This window comes from Pantherophis guttatus, chromosome 5 (assembly GCF_059756535.1).
Source record: "Pantherophis guttatus breed Tessera chromosome 5, ASM5975653v1, whole genome shotgun sequence".
NCBI lineage: Eukaryota > Metazoa > Chordata > Lepidosauria > Squamata > Colubridae > Pantherophis > Pantherophis guttatus.
This window is the reverse complement of record NC_142067.1, coordinates 7,905,550-7,931,504: the sequence shown is the minus strand read 5'-3', so window position 1 is coordinate 7,931,504 and position 25,955 is coordinate 7,905,550. Positions and strand designations below refer to the sequence as shown.

The following is a 25,955-nucleotide window of genomic DNA, read 5'->3' as shown; positions in this document are numbered from 1 at the left end:
AGTTACATAACTCCATTTGAACCCTGGGGACGCTCAACATTTTGTTCAATTCCTTGTCATACACTTTATTTATTATATTATTATTAACAAATTTGTGCATCCACCCCTATACCAGTAGAACTCTGGGTGAGAAACTGTTGTGACCGAGGCTTCCTGAGTCATTAAAACACACGAGTAGTCCCAAAAACCTCTTTTATTGCAACAGCTGTGAATTACGTTCATTCACAGCTGAGTCCCAATTAGTTGCAAAAAGTCCTTTGGGAGAAGTCCTTCGGGATAAGCACCAATCTTTATCTCCCTTGACACGCCGCCAAAGCCACACGGAGTCCAGAATCAATCAATGGTCCGCGGGATTTAAAATTATGAATTTAGTGGTCCCTGAGCTCCGAAAGGTTGGTGACCCCTGTCCTAAATGACTCTGCTTTTTGTAAGACCAGCTATCCTGGTTTATGGTGCTTGCTTGTAGAAATGTAAGCTATAACTCAGATCTATTTTATACCTGTATTATTATTTTTTGTTAAGATCAAGGGCATTGTATAATTCAACTCAGACAGAAATGTTGATGGGGAAATCTAGAATGGTTTTGCTCAAAGAGGCAATAAAACTGTCTGGAATCTGCCACTTCGAATTACATTCTTGAGTGACAGTCTCATCAAAAAGATACGGGAAGAGAGAATAAGTTTCTCTAAGAAAATTAAATGATAGGGATAAGTGGTCCGGCTTCATCATAGCAGGGGTGAAATCCAGCAGGTTCTGACTGGTTCTGGAGAACTAGTAGTGGAAATGTTGAGTAGTTCAGAGAACCAGCAAATACCACCTCTGGCTGGCCCCCGAGTGGGGCAGGAATCGGGGGTGGGTTCTACTTAACTTTACTTCCGGTTCGCAACGGGATCGCGTGCGCAGATTGGTGATGATGACATCCGGGGTGGTGGGCAGGGCCTCCCGCCGGTTTTACTACCGGTTCTTGCGAACTGGTCCGAACAACCCTCTGCCAGTGAAAACAGAGCTCGGGGGTGCACGTACGGCCCTCTCAAGCTCCGTTTACAGCTGGGACGGCCTCCTGCAACCATCTGCCAGTGAAAACAGAGCTCGGGGTGGGGGGGGAGCACGTACGGCCCTCTCAAGCTCTGTTTTTGGCTGGGCCGGTATCCTGCAACCCTCTAGCAGTGAAAACAGTGCTCGTGGGGAGGGCACACACAGCCCTCCCGAACTCTATTTTCACTGGGAGAGGCACCGCGGGCCGGTTCTTTGCTCTTTCCAGGGTGGCCCCATGCGCCAGATTTAAGCACCCTCAAGGCCGGATCCAGCCCCTGGGCCTTGAGTTAGACACCCCTGCTGTAGAAAGCTCAGCTATTGTGTTTCTGACAGCATTTGTTTTTCCGGCAAGTTTATTTCCCCAGCAATATTCAGTTCAGAATTAGACTATTTCCTTTCCCGATAGAGCTGAATGTATTAAGGAAGAAGCAAATGACACTCAGACAATGCCCAATGGGTAGATTATTATTACAAATGACACATTTTGCCAGTGAAGCCTCAAGGAACCAGGTTAAATAGATCTTTTTTATTTCCCTCCATCCTGTGTTTTCTAAGAGGAGGAAATGAACCAGGTGAAATAAATTAGCTTCTCTTATTAGAGAAGGCAACTTAGCAGCTCAAACTAGTGTGGGAAGAAATGTCCATCTGGTTCAGTTCCAAGCCGGGAGAAAGGCACTGGAGACAAAATGGAGGCTGGAGGCTGATTGGAAAGAAGGTCCATTTATTGATGAAGCAGAGCCACCAAGCACATGTGATTCTGGTGCAGCTGACCACATGGAGTTGAGAGTGAGGGGTTTTTATACTTTCTCTTGGGCTTTGCACTTGAGCTTCCTGTTCCTGTGCAAGAACATGTATTCTATTGGCTGTTGTCAGACTCCCATGAGGCCATGTAGGGGTCATATTTGGCTCTATAGGCAAAGTACAAATCCTAGGTGTTTGTCTGAGCTAGGTTTGGTTGAAGTTTGGACTCTGATGCAATGTCCTTAGGAGATTGTGCGATGTAGTGAGCTCTGCTGCCGGATGGTAGTGGGTTAATCCTATTATGTCCTGAAAGGTTATGTCTTAATCCCATCATCCTGGAGCTGAAAGTCTTTTGTTTTGTAGATAGGATGGTCCAGTCCTTCTTAATAGGCACAAAATATCTGCTGGGGGGAGGGAGCTGGGGCTCTGAGTTTCTGTCTCCCTTAAGATTTTTTTATTTCTCTTTCAGGGGAAATATTTTATCCTGCCTTTTTTTAATATTTCTCAAAATATTTCATTCTTCTAGGAGTGGGAGGGGGTGGCTTCCCACACTAGTCAACATCCGGATGATTTGGGATCGCCTTCAAGAGGAGGGGGAAAAAAGCAGTGCAATATGTCCTCAGCTAATCGAGAGCTGGCCTTAAGATTTTCTTAATAAATAAATAAAATCTGCTGATATTTTTATGATGCTGTCCATTGGAATTACGGCCAGCGTGTTCTCATAAATCCTTAATGCAATGAAAGTGACCTGTTGGAAACTTGGAATGCTGCATCCAGTTCTGGTCACTACAATATTAAAAAAAAAAGATGTTGAGACTCTGGAAAGACTGCAGAGAAGAGCAACGAGAACGATTAGGGGGCTGGAGGCTAAAACATACGAAGAATGGTTACTGGAATTGTGTATGAAAAGAAGGACTAAGGGTGACTTGATAGTAGTGTTCCGATATCTCAGGGACTGCCACAAAGAAGAGGGAGTCAAGCTATTCTCCAAAGCATCTGAAGGCAGGAGAAGAAGCAATGGATGGAAACTAATCAAGGAGAGAAGCAACTTAGAACGAAGGATAAATTTCCTGACAGTTAGAACAATTAATCAGTGGAACAATTTTTCTCCAGAAGTTGTGAATGCTCCAACACTGGAAGATTTTAAGAAGACGTTGGATAACCATTTGTCTGAAGAAAGAAAGAAAGAAGAAAGAAAGAAAGAAAGAAAGAAAGAAAGAAAGAAAGAAAGAAAGAAAGAAAGAAAGAAAGAAAGAAAGAAAGAAAGAAGGAAGGAAGCAATGGGTGGAAACTAATCAAGGAGAAGCAACCTAGAACTAAGGAGAGATTTCCTGACAGTGAGAAAAATTAACCCGTGGAACAACTTGCCTCCAGAAGCTGTGAATGATCCAACACTGGAAGATTTTAAGAAGACGTTGGATAACCATTTGTCTGAAGTGGTGTAGGGTTTCCTGCCTAAGCAAGGGGTTGGACTAGAAGACCTCCAAGGTCCCTTCCAACTCTGTTATTCTATATTCTAAGCAGCGGGCATGTGCACCTGCCCTCCCTTAAATGGAATGCACGCACACCCTCGCCCACTGCTTGCTCAAGTGAGGATGCGCACACGCGCACGTGCTCACCGAAGTTTCCGCAGCCCGGTTGCAAACCCCTTACTGCTCACTAGTGGGTCGCAGCCCACAGGTTGTGGACCGATGGTGGGATTCAGCCGGTTAAGGCCAATTCGTGCGAACCGGTAGTTAAATTTCTGGGTGGCTTCGCCCCTTCCTGCCCCACCTCTTCCAGGAGTCTCCACGCGCCCCATTTTGGTAAGTGCAGGGAGGCCTCCTAGGCTGAAAATGGGGTGCGGGGTGGGGAAGGCTTCCTAGGCCCGTTTTTGCTTCCCAGGAGGCCTCAGGAAGACCTCATAGGCCAAAAATGGGGTGCAGGCGTGTGCAGCACAGGCCCCCCGTGGTCCGTTTTTGCTCCCAGGGGGGTGCAGGAGGCTGAGTGCTGCCTGTCACGGCCCCTGAACACACCCAGCTGGGATTATTTGAATCCCACCACTGTTGTGGACCCCTCACTGCCAAATTAGTGGGCCGTAGCTCACAGGTCGGTTGGACCCATGTTCTAATGTGTCCTCCTAACTTGTAACTTTCTTGTTGCTAGGCAGTAGTGTCCCGCCATTCGTTGCTGGTCTCGTTCCACTCATGGAAGCTGCACCATTCCGCCTCGGCAATTCCTTTGACAAACTTTCCTAACTCCAACCGGAGTCTTTTCAATCCTGTGGGACACGCCTCTAGCGGTCCCAATGTTTCGCTAACCATCATGGGTGTCTGAGTGAGACCAGGGGTGAAATCCAGCAGGTTCTGACAGGTTCTGGAGAACCAGTAGCGGAAATTTTGAGCAGTTCGGAGAACTGGCAAATACCACCTCTGGCTGGCCCCAGTGAGGTGGGAAGGGAGATTTTGCAGTATCCTTCCCCTGGAGTGGGGAGGGAATGGGGACTTTGCAGTATCCTTCCCCTGCCACACCCACAAGCCACACCCACCAAGCCACACCACGCCCACCAAGCCACGCCCACAGAACCGGTAGTAAAAGATATTGGATTTCACCACTGAGTGTGACGGTTGTGTGAATGAGATTTTTCCAGAAGATTGACAGAGAGCAAGAGGCCTTATGGCATCATAAGGCTCGTAGTAAATAGCAGGCAAAGGGCCAGCAGGATGTTTTGTATATAGATCCCATAATCAAGTTCCTCTAATCACTGTAATTAATTAGTCACTTTCTGGCACCCTGATAGTTCGCTGCGTTTGGGTGAGGTTTTTTCGATTCGCGTAACCCTTTTTTTTTTTTTTGCGCTTCTCTGCTTAGTCATCCCAGAACAAAGAGCCGTCTCCTTCTCTCTCGGCATATTTGCATTTTAATTCCCCCCCCCCCGATTCCTTCATTCATTTTCGAGCCCAACCGAGGGTCTCGCGTGCTAATTCAGCACTCTGTCTGTTCCGTATTCCGTTTCTGACATTTTTTCTTCTCCAAGAAGATTAACAGATCAAGGGGAGGGGAGGGGGGAAGGATGTCGCTAATTAACTTCCTTTAAGTCATGTTTCTGATTAACTTGGAATGCTCTGAACACATTTTTGGAACAGAAAATCGTTTAGTTTTGACAGCAGCAGCTTGGAAGAAATCTAGGCTAACTTTAAACTGTCAGTTGATGAATGGTTGTAAGTCTAGGACCAGGAGTGGGCTGCTGGGGGTTCACAGGGGTTCGGGAGAACCTCTAGCTAAGATTCTGTGCAGTTCGGAGAACCCCCAAATCACACTCCTGGCTGGCCTTGCCCACTCTGCTCCTCCCCTCCCCACCCCTGAGACCCCACGTGGCCCGTTTTGGATGCAGGTAAATGCAGGGCATGCACGGAGGCTCAGGGAGGGCGAAAAACAGGCCTACCGGAAGTTTGGGAAGGCCGGAAATGGGCCCGTTTCCAGCCTCTAGAGGGCCTCCAGAGGCTGGGGAGGCTGTTTTCGCCCTCCCGGATGCTCGAGGAAAGCCTCTGGAGCCCGGGGAGGGCAAAAACACCCCCCCGGTACGGAAGGTTGACTAGGCCACGCCCACCATGGCCACGCCCACACAGCAACCAGGCAGAAAACCCCTTGCTAAAATTTATGAAGCCCACCCCTGTCTAGGACTACTTGAAGAATAGGAGTACAAATTCGGAATATTGAATAATGGTCTGAAATTATTAAGCTATTAAAGCACAAAAGGGCTGGATATGGACAAATTGCTAGGAAACAAAAATACTTGCTGTATTATTGACTATGGATGCACAACAGGTATGTCTGGCAAGGGAGCCATTTCTGAACTTATCATAGAAATAGATTGTCCTCGGCCTACGACCCCAATTGAGCCCAAAATTTCTGCTGTCGAGACAGTTGCTAAGTGAGTGTTGCCCCGTTTTATGACCTTTCTTGCCACCGTTGTTAAGTGAACCACTGCAGCTGTTAAGTTAGTAACACCGTTGTTAAGTGAATTTGACTTCTCCGTTGACTTTGTTTGTCAGAAAGTCGATCCATCAGAATAGAGCTGAAAGGGACCTTGGAGGTCTTCCAGTCCAGCCCCTTGCTCAAGCAGGAGACCCTACACCATTTCAGACAAGGGGCTGTCCAGTCTCTTCTTAAAAACCTCCAGTGATGAAGCATTCACACGATTTCTGGTGGCAAGCTGTTCCACTGGTTAATTGTCCTCCCTGTTGGGAAGTTTCTCCTCAATTCCAGGTTCCTTCTCTCCTTAATTAGTTTCCATCCATTGTTTCTTGTCTTGCCTTCTGGTGCTTTCGGAAAATAAGTTGACCCCCTCTTCTTTGTGGCAGCCCCCTCAAATGTTGGGACACAGCAAAAGGGAAATCTGTCACCGACCTTGCGGTTGTCTGCTCTTGACAGGGGTTTCCGAAAGGACCTCGTAGGTCAGCGTCGAGGCAAAGTATGAAACGGTTGTGAGACATATTGGTTGTGTCGATTGCGTGTAAAGCAAACAGGGAGCTGCGGCCTTCTCGGTCTAACCCAAGTGTTACGCCTCGAGCCAAGCAGGAGCGAAATACATCGGCAAAAAGGCTCAAAAGCTGTCCTTTCTCTCTTTGTACACTCTGAATAATATAAAAGGGTTTGGGGTTTTTTTTGAAAGAAAATCCTCAGGGTGGGGCGAGCGGATAAACTCAGCGTAAACAAGTACGGTGTCCTTGTTTCCTGACCATCTGAAAATTTCAAAATGGAAGAGACTCCTGTCACAAGTGTCGCAGGGAGAGTCTTCCTCGGCAAGTGGAGTGGAAAATTAAATTTGACCTAATAATGCTTAAAGCAACTGGGGGTGGGGAGAAAGGGAGGGCAGGTTTCCATTCGACTGCCTCTGAAGAGAGGAAGAGAGGTTTTTTTTTTTTAAAAAAAAAGGATGATCCTTTTTTTCATCATCTTTGCCGGGTTTTTCTTGCCCTCCTCCGGGTTTGATCCTGAGAATTTGTGAAAATAGAATAGAATGGAATGGAATGGAATGGAATGGAATAGAATAGAATAGAATAGAATAGAATAGAATAGAATAGAATAGAATAGAATAGAATAGAATAGAATAGAATAGAATAGAATAGAATAACAGAGTTGGAAGGGACCTTGGAGGTCTTCTAGTCCAACCCCCTGCTTAGGCAGGAAACCCTACAACACTTCAGACAAATGGTTATCCAACATCTTCTTAAAAACTTCCAGTGTTGGAGCATTCACAATTTCTGGAGGCAAGTTGTTCCACGGGTTAATTTTTCTCACTGTCAGGAAATCTCTCCTTAGTTCTAGGTTGCTTCTCCTTGATTAGTTTCCACCCATTGCTTCTTTCTTTCTTTCTTTCTTTCTTTCTTTCTTTCTTTCTTTCTTTCTTTCTTTCTTTTTCTTTTTCTTTCTTTCTCTTTCTTTCTTCTATCTATTATCTATCTATCTTCTCTCTATCTCTATCTATCTTTCTATCTATCATCTATCTATCCATCTCTATTTCTGTCTGTCTGTCTGTCTGCCTGTCTATCATCTATCTATCTATCTATCTATCTATCTATCTATCTATCTATCTATCTATCTATCTATCTATCTATCTATCTATTGGTTCGATTTACATGCCGCCCTTCTCCGGAGACTCAGGGCGGCTTTCGGCCCCCCCAAGCGGCGTTTTTCTTTATACAAAGTCAGCTTATTGCCCCCACAATCCGGGTCCTCATTTTACCTACCTCAAAAAGATGGAAGGCTGAGTCAACCTTGAGCCTGGTGAGATTTGAACTTGCAGTAATTTCAGGCAGCTGGTGCTACTTAACAGCACTTTAGTCTGCTGCGCCACCAAGGCTCTATCTATCTATCTATCTATCTATCTATCTATCTATCTATCTATCTATCTATCTATCTATCATCTATCAAATTAATTGGCTGCCCCTTTTGCCACAGGGTAACTCCAGAAAGCTTGGTCTAGCTTTCCACAGGAAGACTAAAACATTTTTTATCGAGTAGTTTTAGAATAACAGAATCTTGCAAGCCTGATTGTTCTGCTCCCTGTCCTCCCTCTTATACTGCAGTGAATTAGGGAGGTGTCTGTCTGAGTCACTTCCAAATGCTATCTAAATATTCTGAACTTAAAATATGTTTTACCTCTTGCTACCTTGGGAAGGGACCTTGCCTCTCTCTGACAATGTCCTTAGTCACTACATGGTTACAATTTCTTTCCTCATTATTCCCCCCTCCCTTTGTCAAATGTATAAATCTACCTCTTGCACAGGATGGGATATTTTGGAGGCTCGTGGTCCATGGTGTGAGACCATCTCAACCATTACACAGACGTAAGTAGTGTTATAGAGATAAGAATCAGAGGTGGTATTCAGCCGGTTCGGGCGAATCGGTAGTGGAAATCGGCTCTATGTAATCCTATTTAGGCATGTTTTTGAGGCCGGGTGCATGCGCAGAAGGCAGGTGCGCGGACAAACTGGGCGCGTGTACGAAGTGTGCACACATGCGCTCAGCAAACCGGTAGTACAAAATGTGAAGCCCACCACTGATAAGGATAGAAACAGGATCAGGGATCAGGGATCAGGATCTCCTGCATATGTTTTGCTACCAGGGAATCAGACATTGTGAACAATTGTTGTTTCAGCTGTTTTGGGCCTAGTAGGCCTCCCTGCTCCCGGGAGCAAAAACAGGCCATGGAGGGGCCACGCCACCCCCTCCCACACACACACCATTTTGGGCCTAGTAGGCCTCTCTGCACTTACCTGAGAGCCAAAATGTGGCACTTGGTGACTCCTGGAAGGCGTGGGGCAGGGTGGGGTGGGGCCACCAAGCAATTTAACTACCGGTTCACCCGAACTAGCCCGAACCGGCTGAATCCCACCAGTGGATCATAAGAGATGCAGCAACATTATTACAACAGAAAGGGTTTATTATTCATCCTTTTTAAGGGGTGGAATTGTTGCAAACAAACAAAAATTCAAATTAAAACTTACACCAATCGAAATGGATTGGTTTCTTCACAGTCAGGAGATCATAGGTTGGTAAAGTAAGGTGGGCAGTTATAGGATTGCATATTCATGCTTTAAAACATTAATTTGAGTCCAAGCTGCATAAAAATGTACATGAAGGACTTGAAAAAGCATTTTGTTTAATTTTTTAAAGACACATATTCAATATTTATATTTTTAAGAAGTGCATTTTCGTATGTTCCTTTGACGAGGAAAAAAGCTCTCTTGAAACTTCAAAAAAGAAACCAGATGCACTCATTTCGCCTGGTGGCAGACCGTAACGCTTAAGTTACTTTATATTTATAAAATAAGTTTATATCTCGCATACATAGATAAGAAATTTCAAAAGAACATTATCAAATATTCTAGAAAGGAACATAAAAGAGCAGCATCAAAGTGTTCGCCTCTAAATTTAAAAACGCAATAAATAAAAACCCATTGCACCTCTTCCGCGATGGGTGTTCAGGAAGGAGAAGGAGCGTGAATTTTAAGAAAATAGTCCTCATTGGAAGAAATGATACTTTTATTTGTATTTGGGGGGGGGGGTGTAAGAGAAGTGGAGGCAGAGTCAAGAGAGGAATTAGTCTAGAATTCTTACGTTCTCCCAATGCTCCGCTAACCATCATCGGTGCATGAGTGAGACCAGGGGTGAAATCCAGCAGGTTCTGACAGGTTCTGGAGAACCGGTAGCGGAAATTTTGAGTAGTTTGGAGAACTGGCAAATACCACCTCTGGCTGGCCTCAGAGTGGAGTGGGAATGGAGATTTTGCAATATCCTTCCCCCAGGAGTGGGGAGGGAATGGAGATTTTGCAATATCCTTCCTCCAGGAGTGGGGAGGGAATGGGGATTTTGCAGTATCCTTCTCCCAGGAGTGGGGTGGGAATGGAGATTTTGCAATATCCTTCCCCTGCCATGCCCACCAAGCCACACTACGCCACCAAGCCACACCCATAGAACCGGTAGTAAAAAAAATTGGATTTCACCACTGGGCGGGCCCGCCTGCGGTTGCCGCTACCGGTTCGCCCGAACTGGTCCAAACTGGCTGAGATACAACTCTGACATACACCCACCATTTTCAAGGAGAATATCAGGAATCACTTTGAAGTCCTGAACCTTATTGATAGAAAACCAGAGGAATTATCTTACATGTGTACCAAATCCAGCTGAAACAAAATTTCCTTTGTCATCAACCAGCTGCTCATATTCAGCGACAACCAGGGGTGGGTTCTAAAGTTTTTTACTATCGGTTCTGTGGGCGTGGCTTATTTTGTGGGTGTGGCTTAATGGTCATGTTACAAGTCTTTAGGATTTAGCAGAGGTACTGGTCTACCAGGCTTTTAACTGCTTGCAGAGCTGTACCAGTCTACCCATTTGTTTTTGGAGGCACCGGTCTACCACCACACTGCCTTTTACCACTGATCAGCTGTAGGGTGGCCCTTTGAAGCGTCGCGGCAAGAGTTTAAACAGTTTTTTTCCTTCTAGCCGATCAGCTGGGACTCGAAAGGCAGAGAATAGATTTGGGGCAGGGCCAGGCAGAGGTGGTATTTACCAGTTCTCCGAACTACTCAAAATTTCCACTACCGGTTCGGAAGAACCGGGGAGAACCGGTAGCAACCCACCACTGGCGACAACCACCACCAAAAACCATCGCTAGGAAAGAAAAATTAGGGAACCCCCCCGAAAAATCATTGCCCAGGTGCTCACTTTCGAAAGAATTGAAAAATCACCCACTTTTGAACATGAAAAGTCATCTCGTATACAAAATAAAGCCCAAATTTTCTGGAAAAGCATTCCATTAAAACGTGGAGATTTAAAAAAAAAAAAAAATCAAATTGATTTCATTTATTTATTATTACGGGGATCACTGCTCCATTTTGGAGATGGCCTGGGGAAGAAATCCATTTGAAACAATAAAGAAGACTTCTGTGTAAAGTGGGCTTGGGAGAAAAAATATTCACAAGAGTTCCGTTATAAATCATCTTTATTTCTGATAATTATGCTCAGAAATCCTGCCGGGATTGGATAATTCTACAGACGAACTATTTTTTTTATTTTAGTACTCAGTACAAAGTTCTACACAATGCATTCATCATTGAAGGGGCCGTTTTCTTTTTATCGCCAACAGTAACCCAATTTTCTCTTTCCATTATTACATTTTTAATACATTCTTCCACCTCTCACCCAAAGCTTCACGTGCGGGTGGAGTAGGAATATTGTTTGGTACTTCAGACTTATTCACCACGGAGCTATTTTAAAGTTATTTATTTATTTATTTTTACAGTTCATTCCTGGGTGGCACTTTCAATTACTCCTTCAGAAAGAATATATTACTGGCAGGACAAATAGAGCATTTGGCAAAAGCTGGTGGCACTAGAATAACAGACAATAGCAGGGACTTTGAGGGGGCTTCTAGTCCTGTGATGGCAAACCTTTTATTATTATTTTTTATTTATTTATTTTTTAAAATAATTTTTATTAAACAGCTTGTCTTTAAAAACAATCACATATATGTAAAAACAAAACACGTCAAGACATAATGTATTGAATGTTACGTCAATGGTAATTTTGCAGCATTCCGTAACGACATAAATATTTTGCTTATGTAGATCTCTATTTTATCATTTCTATTTACTTCTCAATAGTAGAATAATCACATTACTCCAACGTGTGTGTGTGTGTGTGTGTGTGTGTGTGTGTGTGTGTGTGTGTATAAAAACATACATTATAATATTATAGAGCCTTGGTGGCGCAGTGGACTAAACTGCTGCTGTTAAAGTAGTATTTAGCTGCCAGCTGCCTGCAATTACTGCGAGTTCAATTCTCACCAGGCTCAAGGTTGACTCAGCCTTCCATCCTTTCGAGGTAGGTAAAATGAGGACCTGGTTTGTGGGGGCAATAAGCTGACTTTTTATAAAATAGAACACCGCTTAGGGGGGCCCAAAAAGCCCTACTAAGCGGGTATATACAAAAGTATGAAGGCTATTGCTTAATGCATTGTAAGCCGCAGCTGAGTCTCCGAAGAAGGGCGGCATATATAAATCGAACTAATAAATAAATAATAAATAATAATAATTCATTATTCTTATCTATACATTTATATTCGTTTATATTTACATCTCTTTATTTAATGTTATTCAGTTATTCCAATTTGAGTTTCATCTGTATTAAGTTAAACATTTCTTGTTCTGATTTCTATTTTCGAGCCAACTGTACATTTTATTCCATATTTCATAATAGTCCGAATCCTCTCTCTCTTTTAATTCCATAGTCATTTTATCCATCTCAGCGCATTCTAGAATTTTTCTAATTACTGTTTCATCTGAGGGTACACTGTTTTGTTTCCAACTTTTTGCGAATGTAATTCTTGCTGCAGCGAGTATGTGTAGTGTAATGTATTGAAGGTTTTTGTTCATTTTCGGGTCCAGTATTCCTAATAAAAACAGTTCAGGTTTCAAATCTATTTTTTGCTTTGTAATTTCTTCCAGCCATTTTTGAATTTTACACCAATACTTCCTTGTGATGGGGCACATCCACCACATATGATAGAATGTTCCGGATTTATGGTTACATCTCTGATGGTGAACCTTTTAGACACCAAGTGCCCAAATGGTGCATGTGCGCATGCCCAAACTGAAAGGTGCACGTACGCGAACATGCGCATGCATCAACATTCACGCTCACATGCGCTGACATATGCGACCATGCATGAACATGTGCATGCACCAACATGCACGTGTGCATGCACCAACATGCACGCATGCGCAGCAGAGACCTGAAGACCAGCTGTCCAGCGGGAGGTGGGGCATCCCAACACCAGCAGCGTGGCAAGAGGTAAGATCTTTTTATTTCGTGAGCTTCTGTTTCGTCGTTTGCAGGGAAACAGAAGCTCACGAAAGAAACGCCATCGAGATCTGACCTGGGGCAATGGCGCACGTGCCAGCAGACAGGGCTCTCCATGCCACCTCTGGCATGGATGCCATAGGTTCGCCATCACAGTTCTAGTCCAACCCCCTGCTCAACCCTATATCAGTGATGATTAACCTTTTTGGTGCCGAGTGCCCAAAGCGCCTGTGCGACTCGCGCAAATGCACGTACGGGTACTCAAACCCATAAAATGCGATACGAGCACCCCCCGTGCATGCGCCCTGTCCCCCACATGCATGCGCATTCCACGTACATGCACCACCTGCCCCCCGCACATGCGCCCTGCAGCCCCCATGCCTGATCTGTCCCCGTCCACACACACACACAAACACAGCCAGCCGAGGGTTAAGAAATTACTTGGCATGCACCCAGGTCTTTATCTCCAACTTGGCAGCGATATACACACCGTCTGCCAAGTGCTTTTATTGCCACAGAAACAGAAAGATAATATACTCAGCGTACAAGAGTCCAACAAAAACAATATTCCTCTCGGTAGCTTCAGCCATGTTCTAGTGACTATCCAGGGTTTGTTTTTGTTCGTCACAGGGATCACTGGCCACCACCCTCTATTATATAGTCTCTGGGGTGTGGTCCAGTGACTCAGTTCTAATCCCTAGCACGCCTCCTTAACTGCTGCCATCATTTATCACGCCTTCTTTGGCGTGCATCCAGGAATGACATCTCTCCTTCACTCTCATCCGAGACACCTGTCTCCCGGCTAATCTCCTCTCCCTCGGCCGGCACCTGAGACAGTGCCAGAGGGGAGGGGCCTGGAGAGGGAGGCCTGGCTGACTCCTCTTCCTCATGTTCGGAGCTTTCTTCCTCCGATGGGATAGGCTCAGAGGGCGGGGCCACAACAATGCCCCGTTTTGGCTTTCAGGTTGGTGCAGGAGGCTTTCCAGGCCCAAAATGGGGCATGGGGGGCGTGCACACGAACCCCCAAAATGCAATGCAAGCGCCCCCTGCACATGTGTGGCAGAGACCCGAAGACCAGCTGGCTGGTGGGAGGTGTGTGTGCATGCACGGTAGAGCTGGGCTGGGGCAACGGCTGGTGTGCCCACAGAGAAGGCTCTGCATGCCACCTGTGGCCCACGTGCCATAGGTTCGCCATCACGGCCCTATATCATTCTGGACGAATGGCTGTCAAATCTCTTCTTGAAAACAGTGATGGAGCACCAACAACTTCTGGAGGCAAGTCGTTCCACTGGTTGATCACTCTCACTGTCAGGAAATTCCTCCTTAGTTCTAGGTTGCTTCTCTCCTTGATTAGTTTCCACCCATTGCTTCTTGTTCTGCATTCAGGTGCTTTGGAGAATAGGTTGACTTCCTTCTTGGCAGCCCCTTCGATATTGAAACAGTGCTATCATCTCATGCCTAATCCTTCTTTTCATTAAACTGGTCCAACTTTCACAGCCATATATTGCAACTGGGAAAACCATCGCCTTGACTATACGCACTTTTGTTGGCAGGGTGATGTCTCTGCTTTTTAGTATGCTGTCTAGATTTGCCATGGCTTTCCTTCCCAGGAGCAAGCCTCTTTTAATTTCTAGGCTGCAATCCCCATCTGTTTGCCTCTTCCCCATCTATTCGCCTTGTCAATTTTAGAAAGTGATAAATGGACTAAAGATTCAGATAGGCTTAATACTATTTTGAAATTGAATATAAGAATCCTTCCTGTGATGAAACTATTCGTGGTTTTGGTTTCAGAAGAAAAACTGATAAGCTGGGATTTTGACGGTTGGACACTAGAGGGCGCCAGAATGAAATAAAGATCACAACTAAAGGAAAAACATACTTAAACTCAAATCGATAAGGCTGAATATTTCAGCAAGGAATCTATTGAGAGATATTTGTGAACAATGGACTCAGACATTAATTTTAAAGCGCACATCATTATTGATAGACTAAACAAATGTTACAAAAGAGGAACACGCTAAGACCGACAATGATTTAATTGTAGATTTAAAAATGAAAGGCTTCAAAAAGGTTATGGAAAAAGATGAAATACGGAATGTACAAATAAAACCAGTTGATGTTTTAATAAGTAAAAAGGACACATAAATAATAGATCAGAAATGTGACTCAGATAACCCTTCTATATTGGATTTACAAAAGAGATTTGTTTAATGCTGTCAGCAATTTTGTGAAAAGAGACAAAGAGAAAATTAAAAAAACCCAAGTGTTTGGATGTCATTTGAAGAGACTAAAGAACAAGAGCAAGGGAAAATAATATAACATACTTTTTCTGACTAGGACTGAACAATGTTTTAAGGTTTTGTTTCTAAGAGTTATATGGAAAAGAGTTTGTTGCATTTTAAGCTTATTAGATTAAAACACTTTTTGCTGGTCATTTTTATTGGCTCTTTTATTGATTAGATCTGAATGATGGAAATTTGGCGGATTTATTTAAAGGTAGAAAACGAGAAACGTATGTCAAAAGAAGGAATGCAGATTAGATTTATTAGGTCAAGTTTATAATGAATATGTTCTTCTTTCTGGTAATCCTTAATGGACTTTTGCTGATTCGGATGAATGACGAGGCTTTAAAATCGGTTAATAGAGAATGAAGCAGGGGTGAAATGCTCTGGGTTTGGACCGGATCGCCCAATCCGGTAGCGATGGAGGTGGGTGGTTCGGAGAACCGGTAGCAAAAATCCCTGCCCCAACCCCCAGCATGCCCAGCTGAGCCGCATAATCATCAGAGGCTTTTTTTTACTTTTAAAAGAATTTTTCTACAACCTCTTCAGCTGAAAAAATGCTTTTAAAAGTAAAAATAACCTCTGATGATCGCGCGGCTCAGCTGGTATCATCAAAGGCTTTTAAAGGAAAAAAACCCTTTTTTTCTTTTAAATGCCTCTGACGATCCAAGCTGAGTTGCCTGATCGGCAGAGACTTTTTTTCTTTTAAATGGCTCTAATGATCAGGCAACGCAGCTTGGATCGTCAGATGCATTTAAAAGAAAAAAAGTCTCTGCCGATCAGGCAACTCAGCTTGGATCATCAGAGGCATTTAAAAGAAAAAAAACCCTTTTTTCTTTTAAATGCCTCTGACGATCCAAGCTGAGTTGCCTGATCGTCAGAGGCATTTAAAAAAAAAAAAAGAACCTCTTCGCTGAAGATTTTGTAGAAAAAATGGTTTAAAAGTTAAAAAAAAATTGGCCATGCCCACCCAGTCACATTACACACCCACCCACCAAGCCACGCCCACAGAACCAGTAGTAACAAATTTTAGATTTCACCACTGGGGACAAGCCAATATAATTATTAACCCTAACCCTAACCCTAACCCTTGGTGCTCTCTGAGCTTGGTTGTTTTCTGGCAGACGTTTCATTACCCAACTAGGAAACATCATCAGGCTAATAGGGAGTGCGGTTTGCTCTCATTTTATATATTAGTGGCTTGCCCTGCCAGTGTTGGCTGTCTAGTGGTCTTGGTGGATTCCTTGATTGGGCTGTTGTTTATTGTTTGTTTGGCAATTCCTTGAACGGGATATTGTTTCCCTCTGGATTGTTGGTCTAATGTTAGTTTTCGTATTTCTTTCTTTCTTTTCTTTCTTTTATTAGATTTATATACTGCCCTACTCCCGAAGGACTCAGGGCAGCGAACAGGCACAAAATAAAACACATAGATACAAAAGTTACAAGACGTAATTAAAACCATATTAAATAATTTAGCCCGAGACAATTAAAAAATCCCAATAATTTAAAACAGATTAAAATTTCGATTTAAAAGAATTTTAAAACGGGGGAGAAAATTAGGCCAGGCCGGCTTGCTGCAATAGGAGAATCTTAAGAGCACGGCGGAAAGTGCGTAGATCCGGGATCCTCCGTATCTCTGGGGGGAGCTCGTTCCAGATAGTGGGTGCCCCCACAGAGAAGGCCCTCCCCCTGGGGGCCGCCAGTCGACATTGTTTAGCTGACGGCACCCGGAGGAGCCCCTCTCTATGAGAGCATACCGGCCAGTGGGAGGCTGCTTGTGGTAGTAGGCGGTCCCGTAAATAACCAGGTCCTAAGCCATGGAGCGCTCTAAAGGTGGTAACCAAAATCTTGAAGCGCACCCAGAAGACCACCGGGAGCCAGTGCAGCTCATGCAGGAGATGGGTATTTCTGCCCATCTGGCTGTTGCTTGTTGGTGAGGAGGTGTACCCTAGTAATGAAATGCCTGCAAGAAATCCACCAAGCTCAGAGAGCACCAAGGACCCCGTATTTCAATCCTGAACCAGAAACATTCTCTTCTACCAATAGAATAATTCTTACAGTATATAGTTTAGGCCTCCCACTTAGCCTTAACAGAATAACAAAGCTGGAAGAGACCTTGGAGGTCTAATCATCCTTGAATTATTCTTGAAGAGCTTTCAGTGATGAAGCTCACACAACTTTCTGAAGGCAGCTTCTGTCTCATTGGTGGACTGGCATTCGAAGACGATTCGAAGATGAAAATTTGGAAAAAAAAATACAGAATAGAGAATGACAGAGTTGGAACGGACCTTGGAGGTCTTCGACTCCAACGGCCTGCTCAAGCAGGAGACCCTGTACAATTTCAAACAGATGGTTGTCCAGTCTCTTAAAAGCCTCCAGTGATGGAGCACCCATAACCTCTGGTGGCAAGTTGTTCCACTGGTTAATTGTTCTCACTGTCGGACAATTTCTCCTGAGTTCTAGGTTGGATCTCTTCTCTTATTACTTTCCATCCATAGCTTCTTGTCCTTTGGAGAATAGGTTGACCCCCCCCCTCTTCTTTGTGACGGCCCCCTCAAATATTGGAAGACTGTTATCATGTCACGTCTTGTCCTTCTTTTCATTCAACAAGATATACCCCATTCCTGCAACCATTCTTCATATGTTTTAGCCTCCAGTCTTATTTATTTATTTATTTATTTGTCGCATTTCTATGCCGCCCAACTCCCAAGGGACTCTGGGCGGCTTATAAAACAATGTGAACAATCCCATAAAAAATGTTAAAAAGAAAAACATTAAAACATTAAAAACTTTAAAAACGTTAAAACACGTGCACTCCAATTCGTGGCCGGGTCTCGCAAGATCGTTATAACGAGATCAATGGCCCCAGGCCTGCCGGAAGAGCCAGATCTTCACCGCTTTGCGGAAGGCCAATAGGGTGGGGGCGGTCCGGATCTCAGGAGGTAATTGGTTCCAGAGAGCCGGGGCAGCCACAGAGAAGGCCCTCCCCCGCGGGCCCGCCAGCCGGCATTGTTTAGCTGACGGGACCCAGAGGAGACCGACTCTGTGGGATCTTACCGGTCACTGGGAGCTATGTGGTAGAAGGCGGTCTCGAAGATAGCCTGGCCCTGAACAGTCTTCATATGTTGTTCATATGTTTTAGCCTCCTTGATTAGTTTCCATCAGTGGTGGGATTCTACTGGTTCTACCCGGTTCGGGCGAAACGGTAGTGGTGGCGACGGGAGGCTCCTCCCACCCACCCGGATGTCATCACAGACGCTCCGTGCATGCGCGGAAGGCTCTGCGTATGGGCAGAAGTGGCGCGCGCGCTCACACTTGCGAACCGGTAGTGAAGGTAAGTGAATACCACTACTGGTTTCCATCCATTGTTTCTTGTCCTGCCTTCTGGTGCTTTGGAGAATAGCTTGACTCCCTCTTCTTTGTGGCAGCCCCTCAGATATTGGAACACCTTGATAGTACAGTGGTCTACACACCCTGTTATTAACACAGCTGCCTGCAATTTACTGCTGGTTCGAATCTCTCCAAGGCTCAAGGTCGACTCAGCCTTCCATCCTTTCTAAGGTAGGTGAAATGAGGACCCAGTTTGTGGGGGCAATAAGCTGACTTTGTATAAATAGACAAAAGTATGAAGGCTATTGCTTAACAGATTGTAAGCCGCCCTGAGTCTCCGGAGAAGGGCGGCATATAAATCAAATTAAAAAAAACAAAACACTGCTATCATGTCACCCCAAGTTCTTCTTGGCACTAGACTAGCCATACCCAACTCCTTCCAAGATTCTACCTTAACAAGGTCTTCTCTTTTTTTTTTTTTGAGAGGCAATTAAAGTTACCTCCAGCCCACCTGGGACCTGTCCAGAGCAGGAAAAATGCAGTGTCCCATTGACTTGGTTACTAATTCTGAAAACCAGTGCCGGATCGAATACGTTGGCCGAGACGAGCGATAACTTGAGCTCACATACGCCGGTTCTATTTGTGTATACGTGTGTGTGTGTGTGTGTGTGTGTGTGAGTGAGTGAGTGTGCATATAGCACGCCCCGTCTGGGTGACCTCCCCCCTGTGATGTAAAACACGAGAGTCTATAGGAGGTACCGGTTTTATAATGCATCAGCTTCGGTGGCTGTGCAGAGCGATTTGGCTTCATTCTCCCGGCGAGGGGGAACTCAGCAGCTGATGGGGTGGGGGGGCCTGTCGTGAAGCCGCTGCCGTTGCTGCCGCTGCTCGGTGAGGCTCTGCTTTTGTTCCCGTGAAACCTGCCTTTTTGGGGGGGTGAGTGATGCAGCTTCTTTTTTTTTTTTTTCCCCTACAGAGGATGGCTAATTTGTCTTTCAGCTTTCCATGGATTTTTTTTTTTTTTTTCCTGCTGCAGGATCTTTGTCAGTGACGGCTGGCAAGGGAAAGGATGGGGTGGGGGCATTTAGCAGCATGTCGAAGCATTATCTTTATACAGGAGGGGATGGAGAGTAGGGGAAGGGACAGGTGGACATCATTCAATTCTGCAAAAAAGAAAAAAGAAAAAAAGATTAGCTCAAGTTTTTGGCTTTATTTGTATTTTATTTTTTAAAATTAGTCCGGTCTTTGGCATCGCTATGAAGAAGCGCTAATAGCAATAGTAATGACTGTTCGCTTAATAACTGCTCGCTTCTTGCTGACAGAAAGGGAGGCAAGGGAAGCTGGTGGAAAAGCTTAAGGAAAAAAAAAAGCTTTTCCTATTGATTGATTTTTTTTTTTAAATGCCGTTCTTTGAGACATAACGGTTTCCGATTGTATTTTTTTGACCGCCGTTGCTGAGTGGCGGGCAAGCCAGAGCTCTGAAGGGATTGGCACGATAGGTTCCGATAGCCGTTCCCTGAGATATTGTTGTACGCTAACATTGAGCTGCAATGGATGTCCAGGAGATTTGACATAGGGATGCGTGTATGTTGCAGGCGATGTCCAGAGTTTGGCAGAGATTGATTTCGCGTATTGTCTCCTCGAGTTAATGTCTAGAAAAGAACAGGTAACCCATCACCTGGTGGATCTGACTGTGACTGGCAGCCGTCAGTGATATGACAACAAAAATGAGACATGTATACATATAGATATATAGATATATCTATATCTGGGTTTGGATATTCCTGAAATGTAACCGAGGTTTGAGAAGGCAATGCGAATGCAAACTTTAACTAGATTCTGGTCATTCAGTCTGATGATGCATGCCCTGTTTACTTCATGCAGTAGGTGAAGAGAATAGGGAGTTAATGTTTAAGCAGCCTACCAAAATCGGTTGCAGGACTCCTGTTTGTCGTCTTTCAAACGAAGGATTTTCACACACACACACACAAACACAAGCACACACACACCGTACTATACACGTCATCATCTTTGCGCTTGAAAAATAATAATAATCATACTAAACCTTGCCTCACTTCTATTACGCTGTTACTTCGTTCTCTTCGGATGCTTAAAAAAAAGAAAAGAAAAGAAAACAGGTGTTAATAATAACCCCGTGTATTTACCTTTACTTCGGACAGTGCAGAGTTAAAGGAGCACTTCTTTCTCCCATGTCTCTTTTTGTTAACTTTGCAAGTTCAATAAGTTAGCCTAAGAATGTTTCTGAATTTGGGTTATAATGTGGTGTTATTCGGGCACGAATCCCCTCAGCCCATATATATATATATATGTTTTTTTCTTCTAGCCAGGTTTTCCCTACGTAGCCAAGGTTTTTTGTAGGGAAAACGTAGGGAAAACCTGGCTAGAAGAAAAACACACATAAACCCTACGAAGAAGTAAGAAAATTGATATATATATATATATATATACACACACACACACACACACCTGTTTCTCTTTGAGTGCAGTATTCCTTCTCATCCAAATCAGGTTGGCATAAAAGATGGCAAAAAAACCCCATATCTTGTAAGTTTGAGCAATGGATGGAAACTAACCCAGGAGAGAGTCAACCTAGAACTAAGGAGAAATTCCCTGACAGTTAGAACAATAAACCAATAGAACGACTTGCCTCCAGAAGTTGTGAATTTTCTAACACTGGAAGTTTTTAAGAAGAGATTGGACAACAATTTCTCTGAAATGGTAGAAGGTCTCCTGCCTGAGCAGGGGGTTGGACTAGAAGACCTCCAAGGTCCCTTCCAATTCTCTGTTATTCTGAATAACAGAATAACATTCTTGCCAGCAATCTAACTAGCTTTAGAATGTCTCTCTGTGTTGCTTGCGACGGTCATCGGGAAAATTGTTGTTAGCAGAATAGCAGTCTTTGTTTTTTCCTTGAAGAGGTTTCGCTTCTCATCCAAGAAGCTCCTTCAGTTCTGACTGAACGGTGGGGAATAGAAGGATTTATCATTCTTGGCAGTCATCTGGTCCTTAGCACTCTGAAGGTAGGTGTCCGTTGCGACCACTTGGGAATTTATCTGCAGACCAGATGATTGCAAAGAACTTAAATCCTTTTATTCCCCACCATTCAGTTAGAATTGAAGAATCTTCTTGGATGAGAAGCGAAATGTTTTCAAGGGGGGGAAAAAACCCCAAGAAATTCGAGTTGACTTTTGATAAAGCACCTTTGGGACAACCATGATCTGGATGATTGAGTATCTCCATAGACATTCCATGTTAGCATCTTTTTTTCCTCATTGAAATGGAATCTGTTTACATAAAAAGCTGGGAAAACTGTGAGACTTAGCATCTCTATTTCCCATGTACGTGCAATTTATAGCAGCAATATTAGATGCCGGTCCTGTCGTATGTAATGTATAATTTCTATTTCGTCTACCACATACTTGGCTGCAGAACTGCTACACCCAGTATAAATCCAAGCAACTTTGTATGATCTGGTCGAGAAACATCCAATCAGGTGTCCTCAAAACATTTTAAACATTAGCTCCTAAAATTTTACTTCTTAAAAAAGTTTATTATTATTATGATTATTATTTTATGACTGGTTCAGCTGGAGCAGATTGGTCCAAAATAGCTGGAGGAGATTGGTTTGCCCATCCTCATCTCAGATAACATTGCAGAGATTTGACATGATTACTCGTGTTTCCCTGAAAATAAGACCATGTCTTATATTAATTTTTGCTCCAAAAGATGCATTAGGGCTTATTTTCTGGTTGGGTCTTATTTTGGGGGAAACACGATACTAAATGCATCCATCTGGCTGACAATCTTAACTGGGTCTTATTTTGAGGGAGTAGGGCTTATATTACGAGCATCCTGAAAAGTCATGCTAGGGCTTATTTTCTGGTTGGGTCTTATTTTGGGGGAAATACGCTACTAAATTTATTTATTTATTTATTGGTTCGATTTATATGCCGCCCTTCTCCGGAGACTCAGGGCGGCTTACAATGTGTTAAGCAATAGCCTTCATACTTTTGTATATACCTGCTTAGTAGGGCTTTCGCCCCCCCCCCAAGCGGTGTTCTTTTTTATACAAAGTCAGCTTATTGCCCCCACAATCCAGGTCCTCATTTTACCTACCTCGGAAGGATGGAAGGCTGAGTCAACCTTGAGCCTGGTGAGATTTGAACTTGCAGTAAATGCATCCATCTGGCTGACAATCTTAACTGGGGCTTATTTTTTGGGGTAGGGCTTATATTACGAGCATCCTGAAAAATCATGCTAGGGCTTATTTTCCGGTTGGGTCCTATTTTCGGGGAAACAGGGTACATGTTCATATCTACTGTAAGACGTTCCTAAACTTTGGTTACCAAAAAGCTTCACAGGGATATCTTTTAAGCGGATGAATGGGTAATAAAACGGCCAGTTGTTCTCAGCATCAGGAAAGTGATGCATTTTGGAACAAAAGTCCTGTTTTTACTTACTCATTGGCTGGAGTGACGGAGCAGAATAGACACCTTGGACCTGTCAGTGGACAATTCCATGAAAAATATCTGACTCCGTGTCTAGCGGTTCAAACAGCAAAATCCAGACGGGAGACGGTTAAGAAAGGATTCTGAATTAAAGGTGCTTTTAAACTTATGCAGTAAGCGCACCATAATTATTATTTTTTTTCCCCAAACCAAGTGAATTATGCATAGTTCTGTTACTGAATTTCAAAGAAGACATTGCAGAGCTAAGAAAAGATTGCTACAACTGATCTGGGGATTGGAGCGACTTCTCTATGCTGAAAAGGCATTAAGTCTGGGGGGAGTTTTTTTGAGGTGGGAAGATGTCTAAGAAGAAGCAATAACAGTTGGAAGGGTCTTGGAGGTCTTCTAGTCCAACCCCCTGCTCAAGAAGGAAACCCTATAATTTCAGGCAGGTCGCTGTCCAGTCTTTTTTTTAAAAACCTCCAGTGTTGGAGCACCCATAACTTCTGGAGGCAAGTTAGAGCCTTGGTAGTACAGTGGTCTAAAGCACTCTGTTATTAAGACCAGCTGCCTGCAGTTACTGCAGGTTCGAATCTTACCAGGCTCAAGGTTGACTCAGCCTTCCATCCTTTCTAAGGTAGGTAAAATGAGGACCCAGATTGTGGGGGCAATAAGCTGACTTTGTATAAATATACAAAAGTATGAAGGCTATTGCTTAGCGCATTGTAAACCGCCCTGAGTCTCCGGAGAAGGGCGGCATATAAATCAAATTAAAAAAAAAAAAAAGTTGTTCCACTGATTAATTGTTATTACTGTCAGGAAATTTCTCCTTAGTTCCAAGTTGGTTCTTTCTTTGATTAGTTTCCTTCTATAGCTTCTTGTCCTTTGAAGAATAGGTTGACCCCCTCTTCTTTGTGACAGCCCCCTCAATTTAATTTAATTTAATTTAATTTATCACATTTCTATGCCGCCCAACTCCCAAGGGACTCAAATATTGGAAGATGCTATCATGTCTCCCCTTGTCCTTCTTTTCATTTAATCTAGACATACCCAATTCCAGCAACCGTTCTTTGTATGTTTTAGCCTCCAGTCCCCAAATCCTCTTTGTTGCTCTTCTCTGCACTCTTTCTAGAGTCTCCACATCTTTTTTACATCGTGGCGACCAAAACTGAATGCAGGATTCCAAGTGTGGCCTTACCAAATATTTGCAAAGGTACACGTGGTGTAAAGAGCAGGGGGATGTATGTATCTCCCTCGACCCTTCCAAATATTGAACGGTGGAGTCACTTGTATGGTGAAAGATTCAGAAGAGACTATAGAATTGAATTAGGGAATTGTCTGTTGTATGGTAAAGTAAAGCAGGCCGAGTTTTAAAAAGGTTAGATGAAGTCATGGAAAATAAAGCAGCTAATTGCATTAAAGATACACTTAGACTGTTTGCTAGGAGCAAGAAGGAACATAATTTAAATAGAGAGGTTTTGCTGTTCTTTTCATATCCATGGGTGGGATTATTCCTGAAAACGGACTGTCCTCAGTTTGTTGGCAGTGGCTTTCAATCCATATCTGACCCTACCATCCAATTCGAGGGTAAAGAAACAGACAGAGAATCAACCACTGCTGACAATGATTGACTCAGCCTTCCATCCTTCCAAGGTGGGTAAAATGAGGACCCAGATTGTTGGGGGCAATAGGCTGACTTTGTAAACCGCTTAGAGAGGGCTGCAAAGCACAGCAAAGCAGAATAGGGAGGGAGGGAGGGAGGGAGGGAGGGAGGGAGGGAGGAAGGAAGGAAGGAAGGAAGGAAGGAAGGAAGGAAGGAAGGAAGGAAGGAGCTGTGGTGGCGCAGTGGTTAGGATTTGGTATTGCAGGCTAATTCTGCCAATTGCCAGCAGTTCAATTCTGATGGGGCTCAAGGTTGACTCAGCCTTCCATCCTTCCAAGGTGGGTAAAATGAGGGCCCAGATTGTTGGGGGCAATAGACTGACTTAATAAACCACTTAGAGAGGGCTGCTAAGCACAGCAAAGCAGAATAGGGAGGGAGAGAGGGAGGGAGGGAGGGAGGGAGGGAGGGAGGGAGGGAGGAAGGAAGGAAGGAAGGAAGGAAGGAAGGAAGGAAGGAAGGAAGGAAGGAAGGAAGGAAGGAAGGAAGGAGCTGTGGTGGCGCAGTGGTTAGGATTTGGTATTGCAGGCTAATTCTGCCAATTCTGCCAGCAGTTCAATTCTGATGGGGCTCAAGGTTAACTCAGCCTTCCATCCTTCCGAGGTGGGTAAAATGAGGACCCAGATTGTTGGGGGACAATAGGCTGACTCTGTAAACCACTTAGAGAGAGCTGTAAAGCCCTCTGAAGTGGTATATAAGTCTAGGTGGGGTTCTTGGTGCTCTCTGAACCTGGTTGTTGTCTTGCAGGAAATTCAGCAAAAAAAACCCAACAACAGTCAAACTTAGACAGCGCCAAAGATCTCACCTCCAGAGATCTGGACAGAGTGCGTCTTCTGAACAAATGATCGAATTTCCCATAGACACTTATTGGGCAGGGAAAACTGGGCTGCTGAAAAATAGCTGGAGATCAATTTTTGGCAACAATAGACACCTTCTGGCTATCTTTTGATGAAGCCTTATTATCTCTCCCACCCCCAATTGAGAAGACGTTGTCATTGTCATGTTAACCCATTGAGCACCTCACTGATCTTCTAAGGACCCCAGCAGAGTTTTTCATTGTGACAAGCGCGCTTCCCTCTCAGCCACCTTCTCTAAGTTCCTTCAAAGATCTCTTGTCCGTGAAAAGACGGTTTAAGATCTTCTTTCTAAAGCTCAAGAGTGGGTCATAATTCTCTTTCTTTCTCTCTCTCTCTCTCCTTCTCTCGCTCTCTCCTTCTTTCTCTCTCTCTCTCTCCCTCCCTCTCTCCTTCTTTCCCTCCCTCTCTCTCTTTTTCTCTCTCCCTTTTTCTCTCTCCCTTTCTCTCTCTCTCTCTCTCTCTTTCTCTCTCTTTGTCTCTCTCTCCCACTCACTTTCTTTTTCTCTCTCTCCCTCCCTCTCTCTCTCTCTCTCTCCTTCTCTCTCCCTCTCTCACTTTCTCTCTCCCCCACTCTCTCTCTTTCTCTTTCTCTCTCTCCCACTCTCTCTTCTTCTCTCTCCCACTCTCTCTTCTTCTCTCTCCCTCCCTCGCTTTCTCTCTCCCCCCTCTCTGTCCCACTCTCTCTCCCTCCCTCTCTTTCTCCCTCCCTCCCTCTCTCCCTCTCTTTCTCTCT

General features: G+C 44.2%; 1 protein-coding gene across 30 annotated transcripts in view; it reads left to right on the top strand.

Moving 5' to 3' along the window:
• DLG2 (discs large MAGUK scaffold protein 2) overlaps positions 1-25,955 on the top strand; it is a 1,136,581-nt gene that overhangs the window by 974,675 nt on the left and 135,951 nt on the right. The window contains exon 1 of one of the 30 annotated variants that reach the window (XM_087895809.1): positions 18,756-19,172. The exons of the other annotated variants lie outside the window; for them this stretch is intronic. The gene's annotated coding sequence lies outside the window, so the exon portion shown is untranslated. Of the gene's footprint in view, positions 1-18,755; positions 19,173-25,955 lie in introns of those variants that run through there. 30 annotated transcript variants of the gene reach the window in all.